A 22,851-nucleotide genomic window follows, 5' to 3' on the forward strand; every position below is an offset into this window, starting at 1 on the left:
ATTGAGTGCGGTGTTAGTGCCAGCATTGGTTTGTGGTGGTAAATAGACAGCAACGAAGAAAATAGATGAAAAACTATCTTGGTAAATAGTGTGGTCTACAGCTAATCATGAGATACTCTACCTCAGGCGAGCAAATCCTTGAGACTTCCACTGTTGTTTACAGTGGTTAGTACTCTGCGTTGTGGCTGCAGCAACCAAGGTCCGAATCCGGGTCACGGCATTGCAATACTCAGTGCCATGGCAAAACGACTGTATTTTGAACAAGTTCAAACGCACTGTGTAATCAAACTAGTAAACCTAACTGTAAGCTAACTATCTGAATCCCCAAATTGTCCATTTATTCGACGCGTTTGATTCAGAAAAACACCAGTTCCAAACCACCCAACATGCCTACAAAGTATGTAATAAGTTACCTGTAAACTTGGTCCAAACATTTCAAACAACGTTCCTAATCCAAATTTATGTATCCTAAAAGGTAAATAATCGATCAAATTTAAGACGTGAAAAACTGTGCTCAATAACGACTGAAAACAAAGTGAAGCACGTTCCAGGTCGCGCGCACCAAAACATTAGAGGGCACCTGGAGTGACACATGGAAATAACAGGGCTACAACTTCATTTCTCAAAGGAAAAACATCAACCAATTTTTAAAGACTGTTGACATCTAGTGGAAGCCATAGGAACTGCAAGCATATTTCTATTAAAAAAAGGATTGCCATAGAAAACCATTGGAAAACAGATTGAGCTCAAAAAAACATTTTCCCTGCATGGATTGTGCTCGGAGTTTCGCTTTCCAAATCAGTTCTGTTATACTCACAGACATTATTCAAACAATTTTAGAATCTTCTGAGTGTTTTCTATCCAAATACTAATAAGATCCGTATCCTAGCTTCTGCGCCTGAGTAGCAGGCAGTTTACTTTGGGCACGCTTTACATCCGGATGTGAAAATACTGCCCCCTAGCCTAAAAAGGTTGAATGAGTAAATGCTAAGGTGTTTAGCACATTTTTACTCCTGAACATAATTAGGCTTGCCATAGCAAAGGGGTTGAATATTTATTGACTCAAGACATTTCAGCTTTTAATTTTCTATTCAAATCTGAAATGTTCTACAAACAAAATTTCACTTTGACATGATGGGGTATTGTGTGTTGATTAGTAACACATCTCAATTTGATCTATTTTAAATTCAGGCAATAACATAACAAAATGTGGAAAATGTTATGGGTTGTGGAAACTTTCTGAAGTCACTGTACATCCGGTCAAGATGTCTCTTCAAGTTTAATGCTGGGTGTACACTAGACATTTTTGGACACGATTTAGCTGTCCCAGCCAAGTTTCTGAGATTGTAGACAAAATACCCATGTCATTTCCTACTCGGGGGGTTCAACTTTCACCGACTCTCGTTAAATGTGAGCGGGTCAAAGACTGCAACGACAAGTTTTGAGAACGTGATCAGCGGTAGCCAAAGAGTGCTTGACAGATAAGAAAACAATGACGTTGTTACGCATCACCCAAATGTGTAGACTAGAGTAACAGTGATTACTATGGGGGGAATTCAAGATGGCGGCATGAGAGTTTACAATTTCTAGCTGAGGAACAGTTTTAGGGTTTTCTCAGAAAGTTTATAATTTTAGGCTGCAGTTGCAACAACAAAAAATATATTTAGCCATACAATGTAGCTATTTTGAATAGTTTTGTAATTAATCAAGTCATTGAAAAACATTTTTTGATCATGTCCAATTTATTTTATTTTTATTTTTATTTCACCTTTATTTAACCAGGTAGGCTAGTTGAGAACAAGTTCTCATTTGCAACTGCGACCTGGCCAAGATAAAGCATAGCAGTGTGAACAGACAACACAGAGTTACACATGGAGTAAACAATTAACAAGTCAATAACACAGTAGAAAAAAAGGGGAGTCTATATACATTGTGTGCAAAAGGCATGAGGAGGTAGGCGAATAATTACAATTTTGCAGATTAACACTGGAGTGATAAATGATCACATGGTCATGTACAGGTAGAGATATTGGTGTGCAAAAGAGCAGAAAAGTAAATAAATAAAAACAGTATGGGGATGAGGTAGGTAAAAATGGGTGGGCTATTTACCGATAGACTATGTACAGCTGCAGCGATCAGTTAGCTGCTCAGAAAGCAGATGTTTGAAGTTGGTGAGGGAGATAAAAGTCTCCAACTTCAGCAATTTTTGCAATTCGTTCCAGTCACAGGCATCAGAGAACTGGAATGAAAAGCGGCCAAATGAGGTGTTGGCTTTAGGGATGATCAGTGAGATACACCTGCTGGAGCGCGTGCTACGGATGGGTGTTGCCATCGTGACCAGTGAACTGAGATAAGGCGGAGCTTTACCTAGCATGGACTTGTAGATGACCTGGAGCCAGTGGGTCTGGTGAACGAATATGTAGCGAGGGCCAGCCGACTAGAGCATACAGGTCGCAGTGGTGGGTGGTATAAGGTGCTTTAGTGACAAAACGGATGGCACTGTGATAAACTGCATCCAGTTTGCTGAGTAGAGTGTTGGAAGCAATTTTGTAGATGACATCGCCGAAGTCGAGGATCGGTAGGATAGTCAGTTTTACTAGGGTAAGTTTGGCGGCGTGAGTGAAGGAGGCTTTGTTGCGGAATAGAAAGCCGACTCTTGATTTGATTTTCGATTGGAGATGTTTGATATGAGTCTGGAAGGAGAGTTTACAGTCTAGCCAGACACCTAGGTACTTATAGATGTCCACATATTCAAGGTCGGAACCATCCAGGGTGGTGATGCTGGTCAGGCATGCGGGTGCAGGCAGCGAACGGATGAAAAGCATGCATTTGGTTTTACTAGCGTTTAAGAGCAGTTGGAGGCCACGGAAGGAGTGTTGTATGGCATTGAAGCTCGTTTGGAGGTTAGATAGCACAGTGTCCAAGGACGGGCCGGAAGTATATAGAATGGTGTCGTCTGCGTAGAGGTGGATCAGGGAATCGCCCGCAGCAAGAGCAACATCATTGATATATACAGGGAAAAGAGTCGGCCCGAGGATTGAACCCTGTGGCACCCCCACAGAGACTGCCAGCATGCCCTCCGATTTTACACACTGAACTCTGTCTGCAAAGTAGTTGGTGAACCAGGCAAGGCAGTCATCCGAAAAACCGAGGCTACTGAGTCTGCCGATAAGAATATGGTGATTGACAGATTCGAAAGCCTTGGCAAGGTCGATGAAGACGGCTGCACAGTACTGTCTTTTATCGATGGCGGTTATGATATCGTTTAGTACCTTGAGCGTGGCTGAGGTGCACCCGTGACCGGCTCGGAAACCAGATTGCACAGCGGAGAAGGTACGGTGGGATTCGAGATGGTCAGTGACCTGTTTGTTGACTTGGCTTTCGAAGACCTTAGATAGGCAGGGCAGGATGGATATAGGTCTGTAACAGTTTGGATCCAGGGTGTCTCCCCCCTTGAAGAGGGGGATGACTGCGGCAGCTTTCCAATCCTTGGGGATCTCAGACGATATGAAAGAGAGGTTGAACAGGCTGGTAATAGGGGTTGCGACAATGGCGGCGGATAGTTTCAGAAATAGAGGGTCCAGATTGTCAAGCCCAGCTGATTTGTACGTGTCCAGGTTTTGCAGCTCTTTCAGAACATCTGCTATCTGGATTTGGGTAAAGGAGAACCTGGAGAGGCTTGGGCGATTAGCTTCGGGGGGGGGGGCGGAGCTGTTGGCCGAGGTTGGAGTAGCCAGGCGGAAGGCATGGCCAGCCGTTGAGAAATGCTTGTTGAAGTTTTCGATAATCATGGATTTATCGGTGGTGACCGTGTTACCTAGCCTCAGTGCAGTGGGCAGCTGGAAGGAGGTGCACTTGTTCTCCATGGACTTCACAGTGTCCCAGAACTTTTTGGAGTTGGAGCTACAGGATGCAAATTTCTGCCTGAAGAAGCTGGCCTTAGCTTTCCTGACTGACTGCGTGTATTGGTTCCTGACTTCCCTGAACAGTTGCATATCGCGGGGACTATTCGATGCTATTACAGTTCGCCACAGGATGTTTTTGTGCTGGGCGAGGGCAGTCAGGTCTGGAGTGAACCAAGGGCTATATCTGTTCTTAGTTCTGCATTTTTTGAACGGAGCATGCTTATCTAAAATGGTAGGAAGTTAATTTTAAAGAATGACCAGGCATCCTCAACTGACGGGATGAGGTCAATGTCCTTCCAGGATACGATTAGAAAGGCCTGCTCACAGAAGTGTTTTAGGGAGCGTTTGACAGTGATGAGGGGTGGTCGTTTGACTGCGGCTCCGTAGCGGATACAGGCAATGAGGCAGTGATTGCTGAGATCCTGGTTGAAGAAGGTGGAGGTGTATTTGGAGGGCCAGTTGGGTGTCTATGAGGGTGTCCTTGTTTACAGATTTAGGGTTGTACCTGGTGGGTTCCTTGATGATTTGTGTGAGATTGAGGGCATCTACCTTAGATTGAAGGACTGCCGGGGTGTTAAGCATATCCCAGTTTAGGTCACCTAACAGAACAAACTCTGAAGCTAGATGGGGGGCGATCAATTCACAAATGGTGTCCAGGGCACAGCTGGGAGCTAAAGGGGGTGGGTAGCAGGTGGCAACAGTGAGAGACTTATTTCTGGAGAGAGCAATTTTCAAAATTAGTAGTTCGAACTGTTTGGGTATGGACCTGGAAAGTATGACATTACTTTGCAGGCAATCTCTGCAGTAGACTGCAACTACTCCCCCTTTGGCAGTTCTATCTTGACGGGAAATGTTATAGTTGGGTATGGAAATCTCAGAATTTTTGGTGGCCTTCCTGAGCCAGGATTCAGACACGGCAAGAACATCAGGGTTAGCAGAGTGTGCTAAAGCAGTGAGTAAAACAAACTTAGGGAGGAGGCTTCTGATGTTGACATGCATGAAACCAAGGCTTTTTCGATCACAGAAGTCAACAAATGAATAAGCTAGCTCGCTATTGAAGAGTTTCAGCATGTTTAGCTAACATTAGCTTGCTAACATCTTCATAGATAGCAGCATGGAGTCAGGATATAACCAAACTGTTGCTGAGATAATGAATGTTAAGACCACCAAGGAGAAAAGAGGCATTGCTTGAAATCGCTCTCTCCACTGGCTTCCAGTTGAAGCTCGCATCCGCTACAAGACCATGGTGCTTGCCTACGGAGCTGTGAGGGGAACGGCACCTCAGTACCTCCAGGCTCTGATCAGGCCCTACACCCAAACAAGGGCACTGCGTTCATCCACCTCTGGCCTGCTCGCCTCCCTACCACTGAGGAAGTACAGTTCCCGCTCAGCCCAGTCAAAACTGTTCGCTGCTCTGGCTCCCCAATGGTGGAACACACTCCCTCACGACGCCAGGACAGCGGAGTCAATCACCACCTTCCGGAGACACCTGAAACCCCACCTCTTTAAGGAATACCTAGGATAGGATAAAGTAATCCTTCTCACCCCCCTTAAAATGTTTAGATGCACTATTGTAAAGTGGCTGTTCCACTGGATGTCATAAGGTGAATGCACCAATTTGTAAGTCGCTCTGGATAAGAGCGTCTGCTAAATGACTTAAATGTAAATGAAATCATTCATATGCTTGCAGTGTAGAAAAGGGGGGTGAATGTGGTCTGGGGGCTAAAATCAAAGAGAGAGCAGATGACATCATGGACTTGGTGTAAAAGAACACTGTCTGCATCGTTAACCTGAAGAAAGTGATTGATTTCAATGTTGAAGAAGTAAATACTCTGAATCAGCAGAACGCAACATGGAATATTCAGGTTGCAAAGCAGGAGAAGAAACTCACTGAAAATGGAGTCAAATGTTGAATGTCGAATTGACGGAATCGCAGAAAGATTTGACGAGAACACAAAGCAAAAGTTAAGGACATTTGCAGGGCAATAGTCCCGGAGGACGAGCAGAATATTGGTTCTATGGATGTGGTGCACTGCCTGGGTAGGCTGAGATACGAGGAGAACAACCAGCCACCTGAGACCAGTGATCATGGCATTCATCTCCAGGACAGCGAGGGATCTGACATGGAAAAGTGCAAAGAAAAATTACTATTATAAGAACAACTTGAGGTTCAAGGAGGACCTGACAGCTTTTGATAAAGAAGCTCAGAATCATCTGTGGCTGACGATTGAAAGGTAAGGAAGGAAGGAGGAGGAAAGTGCATTTTTGGCAGAAGTCAAGGCATTTGTTAATTGAAGGGAAATTCACGCTGACGCCTAGCTTGATGGTTACTGGTTTTGCCAAGTGAGTGTCGCAGGACAGATTTTTATTTTAAACTGGCAAACGTTTCATTTTGTGAGGAAAGAGTATTATTTCTTAGACAATTTAGCAAACATTGCTAAGAAGATAGATAATGAATTCAGAGATTTTTGTGATGATGAGTTATCCGAAATTGAGATTAAATATTGTATTAAAAGCCTTAAGGACAACAGATCCCCTGGACATTATGGTTTAACAAGCAAGTTCTACAAAACATTCAATGATTGATCGATTCCATTCATTCTTGCAATGTCAGCACATCAATAAGCTGATTAAACAGCATGATCATTACACAGGTGCACCTTGTGCTGGGGACAATGAAAGGCCACTATAAAATGTGCAGTTTTGTCACAGAACACAATGCCACAGATGTCGCAAGTTGAGGGAGAGTGAAATTGACATGCTGAATGCAGTAATGTCATCCAGAGCTGTTGCCAGGGAATGTAATGTTAATTTCTCTACCATAATCCGCCTCCAATGTCGTTTTAGTGAATTTGTCACTACGTCCAACCAGACTCACAACCGCAGACCACGCACATGGCATCATGTGGGTGAGCGTTTTGCTGATGTCAACGTTGTGAACAGAGTGCCCCATGGTGGCGGTGCGATTATGGCATGGGCAGGCATAAACAAGTTATTATTTTATCGATGGCAATTTGAATTCACAGAGATAACGTGACGAGATCCTGGGGCCCATTGTCGTTGTCACGAATCCCGCTTCCTGAGTCTGTGTTTGCCTGTGTTTCTGTCCTGGAGTGTGTTTCTGGTGTCCTGGAACGCACCCTGTCTGGTTGCCGGGCGAATTAGCTTGTTGGGAGATCGATGTTCACCTGTATCCCATCAGTAATCTGCACACCTGTTCTGATCATCACCTCTCCCCTTCAAAGGCTCTGACCTGACATCCATTCCCTGCCGGATCGTTAGCCATGAACAGTATGTTGTGCCATAGTATCAGCCTCAAGTAGGATAGAATTTGTGTTGTTGTTTTTTACGTATTGCTTGCCTTAAACTTACCTCCGTTTGTTCTGTCTTCAGTTACTCACCCGGATCATTTACCCCATTCCCGCCCGGTCGTCGGAGGATTCCGCTACCCCATTGGATCCACCTATTTACTCCCATCAACTCACCACCGCTGCCCGCTACGCCACCTGGATATATCTACCCATTCACATTCACTTTTAAATAAATACTCACCTTCTTCCTACTCTCCTTGTCCTGGTCTGCTTCTGGGTTCGATTTTGAAAGAACGTGACAGTCGTGACGTTCAACTGCCGCAATCACCTCATGTTTCAACATGATAATGCACAGCCCCATGTCGTAAGGATCTGTACACAATTCCTGTAAGCTTAAAATGTTCCTGTTCTTCCATGGCCTGCATACTCACCAAAGGTCACCCATTGAGTATGTTTGGGATGCTCTGGATCGATGTGTACGACTGCGTGCTCCAGTTCCCGACAATATCCAGAAACTTTGCATAGCCATTGAAGAGGAGTGGGACAACATTCCGTAGGCCACAATCAACATCCTGATCAACACTTTGCGAAGGAGATGTGTCACACTACATGAGGCAAAATGGTGGTCACACCAGATACTGACTGGTTGTCTGATTCACGCACCTACCTTTTTTTGTATGTATCTGTGACCAACAGATGCATGTCTGTATTCCCAGTCATGAAATCCATAGATTTGACTTTTGCCACATTTAGTTATGTTGCAGCTCTAAGCAGTTGATTTTATTATTCAATAACACAGACCACAAAGCAAATCAGGTGGAGAAAAATAGGTTTATTCAAAGAGAACAAATCATAGTTGTTATGCTGGGAAATAGATGATCATTCTTCCCTGTCCTCAGTGTTCCTCTCCACTGAACAAAGAGACAGGATGTAGTTTTTTTCCCCAAACCCTAGCCTGTGGTTGACCAATTAGAATTCCTGACAATAAAATTGGGCCAGTACCCCATTTCAGGCTCAATGTATAAACAATTTGAACCAATGAGAACTGGCCACATGTAGCTATCAGCAGTCCAGGACTGAAACCCCTATACAGATTCTAAACAGATGTTGAACTGAAAAACAACTACTTCCATTGATCCTTAATTCCCTGTTGACCTCAAGTCCTCTGCGTTGTGTATTTATCTTAAAATATTATTGCACAGCCTCATTCTAAAATGTATGAAATCGTTTATTAATGACAAAGCGAAAACAGGATTTTTGAATATTTTGCAAATGTATTAAAAATAAAAAACTGAAATACCTGATTTATATGAGTATTCAGACCCTTTGCTATGAATGTCGAAATTGAGTTCAGGTGCATCCTGTTTCCATGTATCATCCTTGAGATATTCTACAACTTGATTGGAGTCCACATGTGACAAATTCAATTGATTGGACATGATTTGGAAAGGCACACACCTGTCTATATCAGGTCCCACAGCTGACAGTACATGTCAGAGCAAAATAGTCAAGGATAGCCATTTGATTAGATGTTCAGGAGTCTTTTGGCTAGGGAGCTGTTTAGAAGCCTCTTGGACCTAGACTTGGCGCTCCGGTAGCAGGTAGTCTATGACTAGAGTGGCTGGAGTCTTTGACAATTTTTGGGATCTTCCTGATACCACCTGGTATAGAGGTCCTGGAAGGCAGGAAGCTGGGCCCCAGTGATGTATGGGCCGTTCGCACTACCCTCAAAGCACTACATGGCTACAGACATGAGTGCTGCGGGTCGGTGGTCATTTAGGAAGGTTACCTTAGTGTTCTAGGGAACAGGCACTATGGGGGTCTGCTTAACACATTTTGGTATTATAGACTCGGACAGGGAGAGCTTGAAAATTTCAGTGAAGACACTTGCCAATTCGTCAGCGCATGCTTGCAGTACACTTCCTGGTAATCCGTCTGGCCCTGTGGCCTTGTGAATGTTGACTTGTTTAAAGGTCTTCCTCACCTTGGCTGTGGATATCGTGATCACACAGTCTTCCGGAACAGCTGGTGCACTCATGCGCTGACGAACTGGCTCGTCTGGTAGGCACGTGTCACTGGGTAGCTCTCGGTTGTGATTCCCTTTGTAGTTTGTAATGGTTTGCAAGCCCTGACACATCTGATGAGCATCGGAGCCGGTGTATTACGATGCGATCTTAGTCTTGTTATGACTGTGCCTGTTTGATGGTTTGTCTGAGGGCATAGGGGCATTTCATACAAGCTTCCGGGTTAGAGTCCCGCTCCTTGAAAGCGGCAGCTCTAGCCTTTAGCTCAGTGCGGATGCTGCCTTTAATCAACTGCTTATTTTTTTTCACCTTTATTTTGTAGGTAGGCCAGTTGAGAACAAGTTCTCATTTACAACTGCGACCTGGCCAAGATAAAGCAAAATAGTGCGACAAAAACAACAACACAGAGTTACCCACGTGATAAACAAACGTACAGTCAATGACACAATAGAAAAAGTATTTATACAGTGTGTGCAAGTGTAGTAAGATTAAGGAGGTAAGGCAACAAAAATAAGTCCATAGAAGCGAAATAATTACAATTTAGCATTAACACTGGAGTGATAGATGTTGATTTGCAAGTAGAGACACCGGGGGGCAATAGAGCAACAACAAAAAAACAATATGGGGATGATGTAGTTGGGTGTGCTATTTACAGATTAGCTGTGTACAGGTACCGTGATCGGTAGGCTGCTCTGAGATCTGCTGCTTAATAATCTTTTTAGGGACATGCTCCCGCTGTGGGGATCAAATCAGCGGAAATTTCAAGTGTGCCACGTATAGTTTTTGATAAAACTCAAACTTTCATTAAAATACACATACAAGGTACTGAATTAAAGCTACACTCGTTGTGAATCTAGCTACCGAGTCAGATTTGTAAAATGCTTTTCGGCGAAAGCATGAGAAGCTATTATCTGATAGCATGCACCCCAAAGTACTGGAACTTCATCTAAAACGACAGATTTTGCGGTAGCCGGCAATACCCAAAACGCAGAAATAAAATATAAAACATTCATTACCTTTGACAAGCTTCTTTCTTGGCACTCCTAGATGTCTCATAAACATCATTTTGGGTATTTTTTCGATTAAATCGGTCCATATATAGCCTAGATATCGATCTATGAAGACTGTGTGATCAACGAAAAAAATATCGTTTTATAACGTCATTTTTTTTAATTAAAAAAGTCGACGATAAACTTTCACAAAACACTTTTGTAATGCAACTTTAGGTATTAGTAAACGTTAATAAGCGATCAAATTGATCACGAGGCGATGTATATTCTATAGCTGTACGTCTGGAAATAATGTCCGGGTAAATCTCAACCAAAATATCCGGTCGGAGACCTGAAGAAATGGGCTGTCTCTTGTTCGTTTGACCAAGAAACAAAGCCTAGGCAAATGACAAGACTGTTGACATCGTGTGGAAGCTGTAGGTATTGCAACCTCGGCCCCATTTAATCTAGTCACGTTTAACAATAGGTTGAAGTGGCGCATGGATATATTTTTCCATTTTCAGTGATCAGATTTTCCTGCACTTTTCGATGAAACGCACATTCTGTTATAGTCACAGCCGTGATTTAACCAGTTTTAGAAACGTCTGAGTGTTATCTATCCACACATACTAATCATATGCATATACTATATTCCTGGCATGAGTAGCAGGGTGCTGAAATGTTGCGCGATTTTTTAACAAAAGCTGCGAAAATTCGCATCCTCACTATATAAAGACTGTTAACATCTAGTGGAAGCCATAGGAACTGCAATCTGGGAGCTATTTTTTTGTACAGCCCAAAGGCTTGCATTGAAATAGCCTGTGACCCCCAAAAAAAGGTATGGATGGATTTCCCTCTGGTTTTTGGCTTCCATGTCAGTTATGTTACCTTTGCAGACATTATTGTAATAGTTTTAGAAACTTCAGTGTGTTTTCTATCCAATGCCACCAATTATATGCATATCCTAGCTTCTGGGCCTGAGTAACAGGCAATTTACTTTGGGTATGTCAGTCAACCGGAAATTCAGGATACTGCCCCCTAGCCTTACAATTAAAGAGCAACCAGACATCCTCTACTGACTGGATGAGTTCAATATCCTTCCAGGATACCTGGGCCAGGTCGATTAGAAAGGTCTGCTCGCTGAAGTATTTAACGGAGCGTTTGACAGTGATGAGGGGTGGTTGTTTGACCGCGGACCGATTATGGACGCAGGCAATGAGGCAGTGATCACTGAGATCCTGGTTGAAGACAGCAGAGATGTATTTAGAGGGAAAGTTGTTCAGGATGATATCTATGAGGGTGCCCATTGTCACGGATTTAGGGTTGTGTCTCCTAGGTTCCTTGATAATTTGTGTGAGATTGAGGGCATCTAGCGTAGATTGTAGGATTGCCGAGGTGTTAAGCATATCCCAGTTTAGGTCAACTAACAGTACGAGCTCTGAAGATAGATGGGGGGGCAATCAATTCTGTTTGGGGTGTGTGCGTACAGTCACTGTGGGGACGATGTCATCGATGCACTTATTGATGAAGCCAATGACTGATGTGTTGTACTCCTCAATGCCATCGGCGGAATGCCGGAACATGTTCCAGTCTGTGCTAGCAAAACAGTCCTGTAGCTTAGCATCTGCTTCATCTGACTACTTTTTTATAGATCTAGTCACTGGTGCTTCCTGCTTTAATTTTTGCTTGTAAGCAGGAATCAGGAGGATAGAATTATGGTCAGATTTGCCAAATGGGGGGCGAGGGAGAGCTTTTTATGCATCTCTGTGTGTGGAGCATAGCTGTTCCAGAGTTTTTTCCTCTGGTTGCACATTTAACACAATGATAGAATTTTGGTAAAATGGATTTAAGTTTTCCTGCATTAAAGTCCCCGGCTACTAGGAGTGCCGCCTCTGGGTGAGCGTTTTCTTGTTTGCTTACAGCGGTGGTATGTAAACAGCTATGACAAATGGAAACTCTCTTGGTAGATAGTGTGGTCTACAGCTTATCTTGAGATACTCTAGATATTGTGAACCAGCTGTTATTTACAAAAATACAAAGTCCGCCACCCCTTGTCTTACCAGACGCCACTGTTCTATCCTGCCGGTATAGCGTATAACTAGCCAGCTATATGTTGACAGTGTTGTCGTTCAGCCACAACTCTGTGAAGAATATGATATTACAGTTTTTAATGACCCGTTGGTAGTTTATCTTCTGCGTAGGTCACCTATTTTATTTTCCAAAGATTGCATGTTGGCTAGCAGAATGGAACGGGTGGGGGTTTATTTGATCGCCTACGAATTCTCAGAAGGCAGCTGTTCCTAAAACCATTGATATACGTTAGCCTACTGTAACCACACACAAAGATTGTATTTGTGTTAAGGTTGGGTGATTGCGTACAAGCCTACATCGCCCGATTTCGTCCCATAGTGATGCTCGATAATTGATCACTATTGGGGGGGGTAGTCTTTCTCATGACTACCCATGTATTTCCATGGAAATATAACATTTATTTGGAAAGTAATAAATATATAGATATTTTTAAAAGCATTCATGATTTGCATAAATGTAATATACTAACTATTACTCTAGTTAGAAATATGAAATGGTATTATATTTGGTTGAAGAGCACATTATGGCTTGTCTAGGACTCGAAACCCAAAGTTTAGGACTTGATACTTGTTGTTCTTGACTTGGGACTTGAGTGCAAAGACTTGAGATTTACTTTTGACTTGTAAAACAATGTCTTGGTCCCACCTCTGATACACTGACACTCCAGCACACACACACACACACACACACACACACACACACACACACACACACACACACACACACACACACACACACACACACACACACACACACACACACACACACACACACACACACACACACACACACACACACACATATTGAAGAAGAGGAAGTAGGCCGAGGAGTGCTCTCCCCCCCCACCCACCCACCCACCCACACACACACGAAGTCTCCACCTCACACACACGCACAAACGGACACACACACACACACACACACACACACACACACACACACACACACACACACACACACACACACACACACACACACACACACACACGCACACACACACATATTCACATTCCTTCACACTCTTCACGTACGCTGCTGCTACTCTCTGTTTATTATCTATTCATAGTCACTTTACCCCTACCTACATGTAAATATTACCTCGACTAACCCGTAACCCTGTACATTAACTCGGTACCAGTGCCCCTTGTGTATAACCTCGTTATTGTTATTTTATTGTGTAACTATTTTTCCTCTTGTTTGTTTAGCTCATTTGTCTTGCTTTTTTAAAACTCTGCTTTGTTGGTTAAGGGCAAGTACAAATGCATACTAATAGTGGTCCTCCCTCCTGCTGGAGTCAACACATTCTGGCTGATGCGAAACAACGTCATCATCTCACTGGCTTCTTCTCTGGCGAGCTCTCATTGGCTATTGCTGATCACGTTGTCACACCCTGATCTGTTTCACCTGTCTTTGTGATTGTCTCCACCCCCCTCCAGGTATCACCCATCTTCCCCATTATTCCCTGGGTATTTATACCTGTGTTTTCTGTTTGTCCGTTGCCAGTTCGTCTTGTTTGTCAAGTCAACCAGTGGTTTGTCTCAGCTCCTGCTGTTCCCCAGTCTCTCTTTTTCTTGCCCTCCTGGTTTTGACCCTTGCCTGTCCTGTTTCTGAGCCCTTCTGCTTTATAGTGCACTACTTTGGACCAGGGCCAATAGTTATTTTGTCAAAAGTACTGTGCTATAAAGGGAATCAAGTGTCATTTGGCACTCATAGGGCTTACAGTATACAACCCAGAACATATTGCCGCAGACTCCCTGCTAGGCCTGACAATATGAGGATTGAGCAGGCCAGAGCCTCAGCCGTATTCACAAAGCGTCTCAGAGTGCTGATATCAGATACGTTTTCCCTTGAAGATAATAATTGATAAGATTATATGTACAGCCGGGATCTGATCCTAGATCAGCACTTCTACTCTGAGAAACGCTGTGATTACGGGTCTTAGTGTTTAAACAGTGGAGGAATGTGGTCTGAGTCTTAGGAAAATAAATCTGTGTTATGAATTCATGAGAGAGGCTGTGAACCAGGGCTCCTGTGACTGTTGTCAAACTGTAAATGTGTTAGTCTTGAATAAGAATCTACAGGGTCAAAGGTGTTAAAGTCTTGAGTAAGAATTTTGTGAATTTTGAACTCTCTACAACAAAGCTTTCTTCGGTGTCCAAAAAGCTTTCTCTGCCCTTAACCTTGTTCCGAACATCTTGTTCTGAACACCTCTAAAACAAAGGGCATGTGTTTTGGTAAGTTGAATGCCCCTCTCCTCACAAGTGTGATTATTACCTCTAAGGGTGCTCTCGAGCAGCTAGATGTTCTTTACCATTCGGCCATCAGATTTCCCACCAATGCTCCTTATAGGACACATCACTGCACTCTATACTCCTCTGTAAATTGGTCAACTCTGTATATCCGTACAAAGACCCACTGGTTGATTCTTATTTATAAAACCCTATTAGGCCTCACTCCCCCCTATCTGAGATATCTACTGCAGCCGTTATCCTTCACATGCAACACCCGTTCTGCCAGTCACATTCTGTTAAATGTCCCCAAAGCACACACATCCTTGGGTCGCTTGTCTTTTCAGTTCGCTGCAGCTAGTGACTGGAACGAGTTGCAACAAACACTCAAACTGAACAGTTTTATCTCAATCTCTTCATTCAAAGACTCAATCATGGACACTCTTACTGACAGTTGTGGCTGCTTTGCATGATGTATTGCTCTCTCTACCTTCTTGCCCTTTGTGCTGTAGTCTGTGTCCAATAATATTTGTACCATATTTTGTGCTGCTACCATGTGCTGCTGCCATGTTGTGTTGCTACCATGTTGTTGTCATGTTGTGTTGCTACCATGTTGTTGTCATGTTGTGTTGCTACCATGTTGTTGTGTTGCTACCATGCTGTGTTGTCATGTTGTGTTGCTGCCATGCTATGTTGTTGTCTTAGATCTCTCTTTATGCTGTGCTGTGTTGTCTCTCTTGTGGGGATGTGTGTTTTGTCCTATATTTTAATTGAATTTATTTATATTTTTAATCCCTGCCCCCGCCCTCGCAGGAGGGCTATTGCCTTTTGGTAGGCCGTCATTGTAAATATGAATTTGTTCTTAAATGACTTGCCTAGTTAACTAACGGTTAAATAAAATTAAATACAAATTTAAAGACCATGAATTAACAGGGTTATAAGTGAATATTATGCAAACACTGAACGTACATTACGTTAACACTGAATGTGTGTCTGTGCATATACATGTATGATCATGCCTGCCTGGTGTGTGTGTGTTTGTGCGTGTGTGTGTGTGTGTGGGTGGGGGGGAGAGAATTCCACTGCCTACTTCCTCCTCTTCAATCTACCCACTAGTAACACAACAATACACCTATAATAATATAATAATATAATAATATATGCCATTTGGCAGACGCTTTTATCCAAAGCGACTTACAGTCATGTGTGCATACATTCTACGTATGGGTGGTCCCGGGAATCGAACCCACTACCCTGGCGTTACAAGCGCCATGCTCTACCAACTGAGCTACAGAAGGACCATTCCTCCTGGGAGGAATGTGGCTGAGAATGGAGTCATCATTACAATGCATTTATTAAAGCGTTTATCTTTGATGTTATCACTTAGGTAATAGGCAGTCATATCACTTAGTTAATAGGCAGTCATATCACTTAGGTAATAGGCAGTCATATCACTTAGTTAATAGGCAGTCATATCACTTAGGTAATAGGCAGTCATATCACTTAGTTAATAGGCAGTCATATAACTTAGTTAATAGGCAGTCATATCAGTCATATAGTTAATAGGCAGTCATATCACTTAGGTAATAGGCAGTCATATAACTTAGTTAATAGGCAGTCATATCACTTAGGTAATAGGCAGTCATATAACTTAGTTAATAGGCAGTCATATCACTTAATAGGCAGTCATTCATGTAGGTAATAGGCAGGTAATCATATCACTAGGTAATAGGCAATCATATCACTTAGGTAATAGGCAATCATATCAATTAGCAGTCATATCACTTAGCTAATAGGCAGTCATTCATGTAGGTAATAGGCAGTCATATCACTTAGGTAATAGGCAATCATATCACTTAGGTAATAGGCAATCATATCACTTAGGTAATAGGCAATCATATCAAGGTAATAGGTAATAGGCAGTCATATCACTTAGTTAATAGGCAGTCATATCACTTAGGTAATAGGCAGTCATATAACTTAGTTAATAGGCAGTCATATCACTTAGGTAATAGGCAGTCATATAACTTAGTTAATAGGCAGTCATATCACTTAGGTAATAGGCAGTCATATCACTTAGCTAATAGGCAGTCATATCACTTAGATAATAGGCAGTCATATCACTTAGTTAATAGGCAGTCATTCATGTAGGTAATAGGCAATCATATCACTTAGGTAATAGGCAATCATATCACTTAGGTAATAGGCAATCATATCACTTAGGTAATAGGCAATCATATCATTTGGGTAATAGGCAGTCATATCAATTAGGTAATAGGCAGTCATGAAAGACTACCTCTTCGTCAAACATTCAAAGCCATTTTATTTTGTGATAGCTTCCTATGGCATACGTTGTTTAAATCAAGGTCATTTACTCACTATCTCCTGTGTATTTATACATGCGTTTTCTGTTTTTCTGTTTACAGTTCGTTTTGTGTCAGGTCGCCCCAGCGTGTTTACAGTTTTTCCCTGCTCTCTAGTTTTTTGTTTCTAGCTTTTCCAGTTCTAACGTTTCTGCCTGCCCTGACCCTGAGCCTGCCTGTGGTCCAGTACTTGTTGGACTCTGATCTGGTTACGAACCTCTGCCTGTCCTCAACCTTCCTTTTGCCTGCTCCCCGTATTATAATAGATCTGAGAACTGAACCATCCGCCTCCTGTGTCTGCATCTGGATCATATCCTGACAGGATATTCATTGCATTATTATTTAACCAGGCAAGTCAGTTAAGAACATATTCTTATTTTCATTGACAGCCTGGGAACAGTGGGTTAACTGCCTGTTCAGGGGCAGAACGACAGATTTATACCTTGTCAGCTCAGGGGTTTGAACTCGCAACCTTCCGGTTACTAGTCCAACACTCTAACCACTAGGCTACGCTGCCGCCCGAAGCCATAGAAAGAGCTTGTATACCGACTTACTATCTAGGTTTTATCTCTGTTGATCTTATGGCTGAAACCGTTCTGGTCCCTCGTGGATCTAAATTCAAACCCTAAAATCAAACAGCAACTCTATTGATAACATTGTTTAATCTGGAACAGTAAGTACCTTCTCTATTTCTGCCATTACCAGCAGGACTGAGTCATGCTGCAGCGCCATGCAAATCAAGTCAAATCAAATCAAATTCTATTTGTACAAAAACATACTAGTAGTAGTCATCACTCCTTTTTATTTATTTTTATTTTTTAAACAAACAAATATCAACAAACAAAATAGGAATAGTCACATGCAAACAAGCATATATACATAAACAATTTACATTGCCAGAAATCCTAAACAAACCAATCACATTCATTAATAATACAACATGTTTCAATTGCATTTTTGTTGTTCATTTGAGCTAAATTATAGTGTTTAAATGAATTTATAAAGTGAAAAAGTTAGGTTTAGATTTTAGACTATGAAATTAACCTATTATTAGTATTAGTAGTTGAATTAAATATACTTTATGTCATGTCTTGTCATATTATGTTTTGTTCCTGTTCTTTCTCTTCACTCTGTCTCCCTCTGCTGGTCGTATTAGGTTACCTTTTCTTTCTCTCCTCCTCCAGCTGTTCCTCATCTCCTCTAACTACCTCGTTCACCCTTTTCCCACCTGTTCCCCTTTTCCCTCTGATTAGGTCTCTATTTCTCTCTCTGTTCCTGCTTCTTTCTTTGTCAGATTCTCGTTTGAGTTTCTCATGCCAGAAACAAACTAGCGTCTCGTTTGCTTCATCCTTGTCTTGTCGGAATCTGCCTGGCAAGTGCATCCTGTACTCAGCTAACTGTCTTATCGTTTGTACTGTGTCCAGTTCATCTGATGCTACGTGAGATCAGGTACCACTGTTCCTCTACGACCCGCGCCTACCCAGAGAGACCTGCAGCCTGTCGCCGCTAACCCAGCTATTCTCCTCTGCTGCTAAGAAGGGGGCTCTTTTGTAATTATCAGAAGGACTTTTTGTTTCATTTGTCGCCCTCTCTACATTAAAGGACTCTGTTTTTGTTAAACCGCTTTTGGGTCCTCACTCAAGTGCATAACACTTTATCAATGTCAGAATTTCTGAAATTAATAATTATATCAAAACCACAACCTGTCCTGTTTTATTTGTAACTAAGTTCTGTATGTCAAATCCCCCAAATTCTACCTTAAATACAGGTGGAAAAAAAAAACAAATATAAAATTGTCTCCTTCTGTCACGTTGGTCGTATACATAATGAGCAGACCAAGGCGCAGCGTGATTAGAGTTCCACATATTTATTAAAGTGAACCTTCAAAAACAACACAGAATAAACTAATGTGAAGTTCGTAGCGCACAAAGCACTAAACCAAAACAACACAATATCCCACAAACATAGGTGGGAAAAGGACCACACTAAGTATGATCCCCCAAGAATAAACTAATGTGAAGTTCGTAGAGCACATAGCACTAAACCCAGGACCCAGAAAAGGTGAGTGGGAAAGCTACCGTTACCATCAATACTACTCGCCAACGTGCAATCATTGTACAATATATTAGACGAGGTACGATCACGAATATCCTACCAACGGGACATCAAAAACTGTAATATCCTATGTTTCACGGAATCGTGACTGAATGACGTCATGGATATTCAGCTAGCGGGATATACGCTGCACCGGCAAGATAGAACAGCACACTACGGTAAGACGAGGGGGGAGTCAGAGGTCTGTGCATATTTGTAAACAACAGCTGGTGCACGAAATCTAAGGAAGCCTCTAGATTTTGCTCGCCTGAAGTAGAGTATATTGTTATAAATTACATGCCACTACTTGCCTAGGGAGTTTTCAGCTATACTTTTGTGGCTGTTTATTTACCACCACAGACAGATGCTGACACTAAGACCGCACTCAGTCAGCTGTATAAGGAAATAAGCAAACTCACCCAGAGGCGGCGCTCCTAGTGGCCAGAGACTTGAATGTAGGGAAACTTTTAGCAGTTCTACCAAATTTCCATCAACATGTTACATGTGCAACCAGAGGGGAAAAAAATCTAGATCACCTGTACTCCACACACAGAGATGCGTAAAAAGCTCTTCCTCGCCCTCCATTTGGTAAATCCGACCACAATGCTATCCTCCTGATTCCTGCTTACAAGCATAAATTAAAGCAGGAAGCACCAGTGACTTGGTCTATAAAAAAAATGGTCAAATGAAGCAGATGCTAACCTACAGGACTGTTTTGCTATCACAGACTCGAACATGTTCCGGGATTTTTCCGATGGCATTGAGGAGTACACCACATCAGTCACTGGCTTTATTGTCATTCTGTGGCTCAGTTGGTAGAGCATGGCGCTTGTAACGCCAGGGTAGTGGGTTCGATTCCCGGGACCACCCATACGTAGAATGTATGCACACATGACTGTAAGTCGCTTTTGATAAAAGCGTCAGCTAAATGGCATATATTATTTATCAATAAGTGCATCGAGAACGTTGTACCCACAGTGACTGTACGTACATACCCCAACCAGAAGCCATGGATTACAGGCAACATCCGCACTGAGCTAAAGGGTAGAGCTGACACTTTCAAGGTGCGGGACTCTAACCCGGAAGCTTTCAAGAAATTCTGCTAAATTCTGCTACGCCCCCATTCTCATCTATGGGGCTATAGTTGAGCATGTTGAGAGCTTCAAGTTCCTTGGTATCCACATTAACAACAAACTAGAATGGTCCAAACACACCAAGACAGTTGTGAAGAGGGCACGACAAAGCCTATTCCCCCTCAGGAAACTAAAAAGATTTTGTATGGGTCCTGAGATCCTCAAAAGGTTCTACACCTGCAACATCGAGAGCAGTGGTTGCATCACTGCCTGGTACGGCAATTGCTCGGCCTCTGACCACAAGGCACTACAGAGTGTAGTGCGTATGGCCCAGTACATCACTGGGGCTAAGCTGCCTGCCGTCCAGGACCTCTACACCAGGCGTTGTCAGAGGAAGGCCCTAAAAATTGTCAAAGTCCCCAGCCACCCCAGCCATAGACTGTTCTCTCTACTACCGCATGGCAAGCAGTATCGGAGTGCCAAGTCTATGACAAAAAGGCTTCTCAACAGTTTTTACCCACAAGTCATAAGACTACTGAACAGGTAATCAAATGGTTATCCAGACTATATGCATTGTGTGCCCCTCCAAACCCTCTTTTTATGCTGCTGCAACTCTCTGTTTATCATATATGTCACTTTAACCATACATTTTTTTTCAGCTTTATTTAACCAGGTAGGATAGTTGAGAACAAGTTCTCATTTGCAACTACAACCTGGCCAAGATAAAGCATAGCAGTGTGAACAGACAACACAGAGTTACACATTGAGTCAACAATTAACAAGTCAATAACACAGTAGAAAAAAGAGAGTCTATATACATTGTGTGCAAAAGGCATGAGGAGGTAGGCAAATAATTACAATTTTGCAGATTAACACTGGAGTGATAAATGATCAGATAGTCATGTACATACTACCTCAATTGGGCCAACCAACCAGTGCTCCCGCACATTGGCTAACCAGGCTATCTGCATTGTTTTCAACCCACCACCCGCCAACCCCTCTACTGCTACTCTCTGTTCATCATATATGCATAGTCACTTTAACCATATCTATATGTACATACTACCACAATCAGCCTGACTAACCGGTGTCTGTATGTAGCCTACTTTTAAGCCTCGCTACTGTATATAGCCTGTCTTTTTACTGTTGTTTTATTTCTTTACCTACCTATTGTTCACGTAATACCTTTTTTACACTATTGGTTAGAACCTGTAAGTAAGCATTTCACTGTAAGGTCTGTTGTATTCGGCGCAAACTTTGTTTTGATTTGATACATATACTACATACGGATTTTGTGAGAAAATACAAGATATTTGAAAGAAGGTTTACGTATTTATATGGGTTGTGAGATGGGGGTACCCCTTTCTCACCAGGGTTGGTCTAAATTCCAAATTGAGCCGAGAATGACAAATAAATTCCAATTCAATTATTGAATTGAAGTAGTAAACACGACACAGAATTTGAATTAAATGAAAGGAAATAGAATTGAATTCAGTGAAATTCAAATGCCTCTTCTATTTTATATAAGGTGTAGTTCATACAAATATACATATTGTACATAAAACATCAAACATGTCGTTAATTACAATATAATGTTGTTGAAACAATTGATTTTTCAGGACAAACTCTTAAAGTGAACTTACAAGGTAAACTAAACCTGTATGAGAATATTCAACATTTTTATATTTCATTATTCACCAAACAAAATCCTGTATTGATCTAAATTTTTCCCAGAATGCATTAGTTTAATGCTCAAATTGACAGTGATGCCTTCAAAAAGAAGCAAAAATAATTAAATTGTTGGTGGAAATATAATTGGCTATTCTAAGCAGTAAGGTTAAAAGGGTATGTGAACATTGTTTCCAGAGAAAAGGTATGGATTTTTTTGTATCAAATGAAGAAAAGAAACAGCACACCACAGCTTCTGGGGAAACACCCGAATATATTCACTCAAGCATGACTCTACTGCCTCCTACTGGTCAAGTGTTGTAATTACAAGTTATTGGGAGAATCTTTCCGCCAACACTGGAAACTACAGTATTTGACTGAGTAACTTTGTACAGCAGCCATCAACAGTAATTCAACATTTTAAACTGTATTTAATATTATTTATCTCTATATTTCAAAACTAGAGTAACACTACTTTTTAAATCAACAGTGACTGTGAGAAGGTAACACATTCTAATCTACAGTTAACTGTGAGAAGTGTTAAACAGCATATACACAACATGACCAAAAGTATGTGGACACCTGCTAGTCGAACATCTCATTCCAAAATCATGGCCATTAATATGGAGTTGCTGTAATCTTTGCTGCTATAACAGCCTCCACTCTTATGGGAAGGCTTTACACAAGATGTTGGAACATTGTTGCAGGGACTTGCTTCCATACAGCCACAAGACCATTAGTGAGGTTTGGCGATTAGGCCAGGCTCACAGTCGACGTTCCAAAAGTGTTCGATGGGGATTGAGGTCAGGGCTCTGTGCAGGCCTGCCAAATTCTTCCACACCGATCTCAACAAACTATTTCTGTATGGACCTTGCTTTGTTCACAGCACAGGGAGCATTGTCATGGTGAAAAAAGGGCCTTCCCCAAACTGTTGCCACAAAGTTGGAAGCACAGAATTGTCTAGAATGTCATTGTATACCTTTGCTTTAATATTTTCCTTCACTGGAACTAAGGGGCCCGAACCATGAAAACATTCCCAGACCATCATTCCTCCTCCACCAAACTTTACAGTTGGCACTATGCATTTGGTCAGGCATCCGCCAAA

The sequence above is a fragment of the Oncorhynchus keta genome, chromosome 27 (genome assembly GCF_023373465.1).
Source record: "Oncorhynchus keta strain PuntledgeMale-10-30-2019 chromosome 27, Oket_V2, whole genome shotgun sequence".
NCBI lineage: Eukaryota > Metazoa > Chordata > Actinopteri > Salmoniformes > Salmonidae > Oncorhynchus > Oncorhynchus keta.